Below are 7,873 nucleotides of genomic sequence, written 5' to 3' on the forward strand. Positions count from 1 at the left end.
TGTGAAGCCTCCAGACAGATGGACATGGGAGTCACGCAATTCAGGTAAACCCTGGAAAAGCCAAGCTTTCACAGTGAGTGTAAAGTGGGAACTCTGATGGAGTAGGGTCTCAAAGAGCCCGGTAACGCTGGGAAGTGTCACTCAGCAAAGCCACAGCCTCCATAGGGAGATTTCATTTACTCGTCACCCAGGTTCTCCTTGTTAGATTAACCTTGGCACATTTTTTCCTTCTACCTTAATCAAAATCTCTCTCTCTCTCTCTCTCTCTCTCTCTCTCTCTCTCTCTCTCTCTCTCTGTGTGTGTGTGTGTGTGCGTGTGTGTGTGTGTCTGTCTGTCTGTCTGTCTATCTCTTCTCTCTCTGTTTTTCTCTGCCTCTGTCACTCTGTCTTTCTGTCTCTCTAGCTCTGTCTTTCTCTTGTGTGTGTGTCTGTTTCTCTGTCTATTTCTCTGTCTCTCTGTCTCTCTGTCTGTCTCTCTCTATCTCTGTCTCTTTCTCTGTCTCTCTCTTGTGTGTGTTTCTCTGTCTATTTCTCCATCTCTCTGTCTTTCTGTCTCTCTGTTTTTCTGTATCTCTCTCTCTGTGTATGTGTGTGTGTCTATCTGTCTGTCTCTTCTCTCTCTCTGTTTTTCTCTGCCTCTGTCTTTCTGTCTCTCTCTATCTCTGTCTCTCTCTTGTGTGTGTGTCTGTTTCTCTGTCTATTTCTCCATCTCTCTGTCTTTCTGTCTCTCTGTTTCTCTCTCTCTCTCTCTCTCTCTCTCTGTGTGTGTGTGTGTGTGTGTGTCTATCTGTCTGTCTCTTTTCTCTCTGTTTTTCTCTGCCTCTGTCACTCTGTCTTTCTGTCTCTCTCTATCTCTGTCTCTCTCTCTCTTGTGGGTGTGTGTCTGTCTCTCTGTCTTTCTGTCTCTCTGTTTTTCTTTATCTCCTCTCTCTCTCTCTCTCTCTCTCTCTCTCTCTCTCTCTCTCTCTTCCTGTTTCTCTCTGTCTCTGACCCTGCCATGAACCTATATCCACAACTCAACCCTCTTTTTTGTTTCCATGTTGAGGTGGTTGTCCAGGCTGGTCTTAAACTCTGGCCTCGAACTTTGAATCCTCCTACTTCAGTCTCCTGAGTAGCTGATGTCATCAGCCCCAGCAGGATGGAGACATTTGATAAATGTGATAAGAATTTTAATAACCCTTAGCTGTTCTTTCAGAAAACCTGGGTTTGATTCCCAGCACCCACATGATAGGAACTTCAGTTTCAGAGGATCTGATGCCCTCCTCTGGCCTTCTTGGGCACTGCAACGGTATGATGTGTGGCCATCCATGCCAGCAAAATACTCACACACATAAAGATAAATTAATTTTAAAACTAAAAACAATAAATGGGATTAGCTAAAGTAAGGGGCTGGCTGAGATGACCGAGAAGGGTCACAGGCCTGGGGTCTGGTTGGAGTGGAAGGAAGACATGACAACTGTGGTCTATTTGAATCCATGTCCCCGACTTTCCTTCCCGGCTTCCAGGGTAAAATGCAAGCCGTCAGCCCAGCTCTTTCTTAGTCTTGAGCTTGAGTCTTCCAATCTCTAGGAAGAGAACTCGCCTAATGCCACAGACAGAGAACTCAGCAGCTGGTTGTCAAGGCCCAGAGAGAAGCCAAATGGGATTAAAAACAAATTTGCTGGTTGAAAATGACATCGCCTGCAGGTATTGGCTGGCTTTGGGAACTGGAGCATAGTGAGTGTGGAGGGGCAGGTACTTAATAGGGTACACTAGGGCCTCCTCCCTGGGACCTGTTCTCCCTGGGGCTGTGCACAAGGTTCCACCCTTCCCCCACGAGTTCCTGGAGCTACGTTAGAGTGGCCCCATTTTGGCTCTGGGACCAGCCACTGGGACCTAGTGGAAGATGGGGGTGGCCTTGTTCTCCTTGGACACTGCCCTGAGAACCCGCTCACCCAGTAGACTCTCCTTCCCCCGGGGAACAGGAGAGGCATACAGCTAGTCACTGATGTTCCAAGCCAGCTGACCGCCACATGAGCCGCTCGGGAGACTCAGAGAGTCTTGTTGGATCCTGAGCCCCTGACCCAGGGGACAGAGAGCTCAGTATGCTTGCTTGTGTCTAGTGTGGGATTCTGGCCGTGTTTTGTAAAGTGTTTTTGAAGCAATAGAAATGGATACATTGTTTGAATAGAAGATACTATTGTTTCAGTTTATGGGGGCAGGGAGCCAGGGTGGCAAAAAAACAGGAGGGGGTTAAGGGGCAGGGAGAGAAGATTGAAGACTTTACAAGCCAGAACAGGTCGTGTGCATCAATAGTGTGTAGAGGTCATAGCCATCTCGACAAGTTCTGGACCGTCCTAGAGGGTCCTCTGATTCACCTGCCCCAGGAAACTACGGCCCACCAGGCTCCAGAGGGTTGCAGGGTAGTATTGGCTCATAGCTTGAGAGTGGAATACAAAACTCACACCTCTCAACCCACAGTGGCAATCCAGGAGGCCAGCCTGTTGGAAGCCAGTGAAGAGCTGGCTCCCGGTGGAGTGAGAATAGCCTAGCTTAAGTCTAGCAAGGAAACTGCTTGTCTAAGGTGGCTTGGCCTCAGCCTAGGAAGAGGCTCACTGGCCTGTAGCTCTGGAAGTGCCACCATGATGAGGTCTGTGGCAGGGATCTCACAATTCCCATCCCCGATTCCAGACCCCAGGCTTTCTCCATTTGTTAACACATTCTGTGGCTTGGATCTCCCTGGAACAAGAGGCCTGGAGGGAGCCTGGCCTGGTAACACCAGCCTGTCATTCCAGCTACTCAGGAGACTAGTAGGGGGCGTCACTAACTCAAAACCAGCCTGGCAACTTAAAGGGGGAAGTGTAGTGGGCTGACCTAATGCTGTTCTCATTCTAACGCTAAGCTAAGCGCTAAGCGTGGGCCCCTAAGACCTAGAGTCTGTAGTGGCCCCTGGGATCCAGCCCCCACGTGAATTCTGATTGGTGAATAAAGATGCCAACAGCCAATAACTGGGCCAAAGAGACACAGGAGGGATTAAGGTTTGGTGGGTTTCGGGGAAGCAGAGAAAAGCCACCATGGAAGAAGAACACGCAGGAGAGGAGAAAGGAGAGCCGCCATGGGTTAGCTGAGCCATAGGCAGCTGCCCAGCTGTTGTGCTGCCTAAGGCATATTTAAAAATACAAGGGCTGCGTGTGTGCTTTTTATCTGGGACTCAAGGATCGAAGGCAGGGAAGAAACCCCACGTCAGGATTTTTAATATTTCTCACTACAGACCTTGTATCCAAGTTGGAAATAAAAAAGAGTTCTGGGAGTGCAACTTACCTGTAGAGCGCTTGCCCAGTGGACTGTAAGCCCAGCACTTGGTGCCCAGTGCTGCAGAAACCAAGAAAAAGCTACCCGAACTCAAGGCTCGTGTCAGGAACCCTGACCATAGACTCCACTGTGGCCACCATGAAAAATCTTTCTCTGCTTTTCACTAGTGTGTGGGATATGTGTGTATGGGCATGGCGTGTGTGTGTGTGTGTGTGTGTGTGTGCATGTGTATGCTTGTGCATGTGTGTGTGCGCGTGTGTGAATATGTGGAGGTCAGAATAGGGTACCGGGTATCTTCTCTCAATATCTGTGTTATTGTTATCCAACTTGAGGGTCACAACCAGTGCCTCCAAGTGAGGTCTGGCCATCCATCCTCACAAACCAGTTGAAGGAACCAAAAAAGGAAGTAGGAAAAAAAAAAAAAAAAGAGTATCAAATGTAGTCACATTGGGAACAAGGACAAAGAGACCCAGCAAGCCACATTCCCCAAGTCCAACTTCCTGGTCTTGAAGTGAGATCAACATTTAAATAGAGGGCCAAGGACATGAACTTCTAAATAGCACTACCCACCACGGATCCATCGTTGTCTAGGTATCAATCTCATTCTGTAAGGTGGTCTGATGATGGTTAGAACTGTGTGAAATCTCTTTCTGGGAGACAAGTTCCCCTCAGCCGGTACCTTTTCTGCCAGGTGAGTTACACTATTGCCTTGAGACTCTGATCTTCAGGCTCGCAAAGTAAATACTCTTACCCACTAAGTCAGCTCTCCAAAGCCACTTCTCATTGTCACGTGTCTGTTTCCATAATTGGTCTGTTGAGGACAGGTGGCTGAGCTGGCTTGTTAGGGCACAGATTGATTGACCTTGACAGTTCCCATAACATTCTGATCCATCTGTGCAGATGACACCCAGGGCCTGGCTGTCACAAGCCTTCTCAGGTTCTAGGTCACAGGTCTGCCTGTCTCCACATGGACCTTGGCTGTGGTTGAGGACAGAGCAGTGTTCACCCTGCCTGTCCTGCATCACAGCTAAGAGGAAACCAAGTCGAGGAGGACCAGCTGTAACCCATATGTCTGCAACGTACTGTGTGTGCCCTGAGCCTCTGAACCAGACACGTCACCCCATTAGAATCATCTCTGGCTTCGGGGATCTCTGAGCAGAGCCAGCTGGCATAGTATCTACGGCCTCCTGTTTCTAGGTGCATCTGGCCCAGTTTTGACACCACTAAGAGGTGACTGCTGCCAGAGGCCCGGGGCCTTGTTACTTACTGGGAGAGAAAAAGGCCACCAACAATTTTTTGTTTTTGTTTTTTTTTTAATACTCTGGTGATGCTGCCCCTGGATATTCAGGGATGGTTTGTCAGGTTTCCCTACAAAGGCTTCTCCTTCTCTGCTCTTTGGCACGTGGCAGAAATTCAGGAATAGGCTGAGGCCAGGAAATCCAGCTTCCCACGCTGGTTGAGTTGGCACCTTCCTCTGAGGGTGGAGTCCTGGTACTTCTGGGTCCTCCTTGCTTTAAGTCTGTTACTAGGTTTAGCAGGCCTGGACCAGCCACCATCCTTGGTTGCCAACAACGTAGGCAAGTCAGAAATGAGAAGCATCTAAATTTAATCACCGTGGCCACGCTGGAAGAGGAACAAATTAAAGAGTTCCAGTGGCCAGGTCTGTCTTTGAAATACGGATGTGAGGTTTGGGCTTAAAGCAAGGGTAAGAGCTAAGTCGCCTTGATCACGGCGTGGTCCAGCTCATCCCTGTCCCATCCCAGACGGCCTGAGCTCCAGTCTCCTGCAAGGTGATCTGACAGTGTGTCAGAAACGTGTGAAGTCTGTCTTAGAGACAAGCTCCCGCTCTGGCTGGCACCAGGTTTCAGTTTTTCCCTCCGCTCAGCTCAGCATCTGACTCCTGGGGTAACTCCAGTTCCTTGATACCCATTGTTTCAAAAGTCTGAGAGATAAAGGGTGGGGGTGAGGGGTCACAAGCGCCTCTGTGGAATATCTGCATTCTTGCCAGAACCGGTGACGAAACCCTTTGAGAACTGGGTCCCGTCATCTGGGAACTGTGACAGGCAAGAACTCACAGGCCCTTTGAGAGAACTGAGGTTCTCTGGCATCCCTGAAGGTGGCAGGTGACATTGCTCCTGTCACTTGAGCTGCAGAGAATGGGCTGCTCATCTGTCGACCAGGACCAGCCCTCCGTCCCCAGGTCCGATGAGTCCTCTCTCAGCACACTGCTTCTGTTGCTTGCCTCGTGGTCTAGTGACCTGGTGACCCTGCCCTATTCCCTTCTGGTGCTCCACTCTGCTTCTCCCTCTAAGAGCCTGGCCAGACCTGACCTCACCCTGCCCGCTTTGGGGCACACTCCAGAGGGAGGCAGCTCAGGGTCTGCTGAGGCCTGGCTGCAACCTGTGAGCTAGCGACTGTGACTTCCGCCATAGAGGACAGCATGCTTCACCCTTGACGGACATCGTGTCTCAGACGGGCTGACTGCTCCCCTAGGAAGCTCCAAAGTAAACAATGGAGGTTTTTTTTTTTTTTCAGTTTAAACTGAACCCCCCTCCCCCAGAGCTGGGTCAGGAAGGGAACTGAGAAAGGCATTTTCCTCCGCCATGGACTTCACCCCTCTGAGTGGAGTGCTCATTCCCTAACACCTTAGGAGTGGTGACTTGCCTCTCTGTCACACAGCACGCTGCTCTGAGCATCCACCGGAGCAAGAGGAGCCCAGGTGTCTCTGTGAAGATGCTTCCTCCCTGTCCTTCCTGCCTCCTGCTGTGGCCATGGCCCAGTGAATCTCTACCTCCCAGAGCAGAATGGGATCCCCTGAGGCAGCCTTCACCAAGCCTGGAAAGAGAAGCACCATGTGGAACACCTTCCAAGTCCCCAGCCGGGGAGCTCACATTCCGGTGGATGAACAGGCAAAGGGGCTTCTTGTCATAACCAGAGGACAACCCTGACTTCACATGACTGGGTCATTCTTCACCTAGAACAGACACGGCCGCCAGTGGGTTTGGGTTAAAAAAAAAATCCAATCTAGAAAATTCAAAAATAGATGTATGAGTCACCGGTGATGTTTGCAGGCCGAGAGCAGTTTGCTGAGAAGAGACCCAGCTGGCTGGTGATGGGGTCCTGGCACGTTCTGTCCCGCTATGTCCTCAACATCAATCTGCGCTTCTCTCCTGCGTGGGCCGGGAAAGGCTTGCTGCAGCGATGCCGTGCGTGTCAACTCTGAAGGGTAGCAGCGTGGAGGTCACAGAGTCCCAAGGCAAGAAGGGTTCCAGGGAACCTGATGTCAGGAGGTCTCAAAACCAAGCCGCTCGGGTTGTCGTGGGTCCTGGTGTGTGTGCCTGCCCTCTGTCTGGACTTTAAGTTTCATTTCTCTGCTTGCTATCCCTGTCACATGTCGCCGAGCTGCTGTCTCAGGCTACAGGTGAGGAGCTGGGGGAAGGGAAGCTGAATGATGCCCAGGTGACTTAGCGAGAAGCAGTGCCTGAGACCAAAACTCTTCTATGGACCATGGAATAACTCACGCGTCACCCACGGTGGAGATATAACCCAGGGCCTGACAGGGCTTTGGTGAGCTCTGGGGTTCCAGACAACAGGGGGTTCATGGGATGACATATTCTCCCAACTGGCATTGCAGAGCGACAGGGCCAGAGTCTCAAGAGCCGGGTGAGTGATCCAAGGGAATGAAGAGGCAAGGTTTCCAGAAACGCAGCCCTGTGGAGCCCATTGGTCACAGAACGCCAAGTTGGATCTGGCTGATTTGATGCAGGGGAGGCTGGCACTGTGGTTCCCAGAGAGATGGGCAGCTCGACTTGCTTCCAGGGAGCCACGAAACCTCACTGTCTTAGAAGTTTGTGGACAAGCAAGAAAGCCAGGCAGAGCTGAGAGCAGTGGCTGCTCTTCCAGAGATCCTGAGTTCAAATCCCAGCAACCACATGGTGGCTCACAGCCATCTGTAATGAGATCTGATGCCCTCTTCTGGTGTGTCTGAAGACAGCGACAGTGTGCATATACATTAAATAAATAAATAAATAAATAAATAAATAAATAAATAAATAAATCTTTAAGAAAGAAACAGAGAAAGAAAGAAACAAGCAAGCCAACAAGGCAGAGCTGGGGTTCAGGGGCAGAGGACCATATTCTCCCACTAACCCCTCCTGCTGCCCGAGGGTCAGGTGGGGCTTCTCTTCACCATACCCACTCCCCTTTATCCTATTGCTACAAGGCAGCAGCATTTTCTCAGGAAGAGCCAGGAGGCTGGGGGCGGGCTGTTTGAGGGTAGAACCTGATGTCCGTCTATAGAGTCCTTGATAGAGAAGCCAGAGAACGGGATGGCGGGAGAGGTAACTCACTGCAGGAAGCCTGCAGCCAAGGAGGCCTACAGAAGGCAGCAAATAGTAGGGTCTGAAACTGGGACCAGAGAGGAGAAGCTGACAGGGCCTAGTGAGAGGCAGGCAGGACCCTGGGGGAGGAAGGGGAGGGCTATCTCATTCCGTTTGAGGTAAGGGATGTATTTTGCGTCGATGGAAGTTTATGTGAAAAGTGACATCTGGCCAGCCGGCAATGGCACACACCCTTCATCTTG

General features: G+C 50.7%; 1 long non-coding RNA gene across 1 annotated transcript; it reads left to right on the forward strand.

The window, feature by feature from the left end:
- The first annotated feature begins 6,365 nt into the window (after window positions 1-6,365).
- LOC147999608 (uncharacterized) lies at window positions 6,366-7,348 on the forward strand. Its single transcript, XR_015644242.1, has 2 exons — window positions 6,366-6,712; window positions 6,926-7,348. It is a non-coding gene; the product is annotated as an uncharacterized LOC147999608 (long non-coding RNA).
- Window positions 7,349-7,873: the final 525 nt, after the last annotated feature.

Source organism: Rattus norvegicus, chromosome 19, assembly GCF_021556685.1.
Source record: "Rattus norvegicus strain SHRSP/BbbUtx chromosome 19, alternate assembly SHRSP_T2T, whole genome shotgun sequence".
Taxonomy (NCBI): domain Eukaryota; kingdom Metazoa; phylum Chordata; class Mammalia; order Rodentia; family Muridae; genus Rattus; species Rattus norvegicus.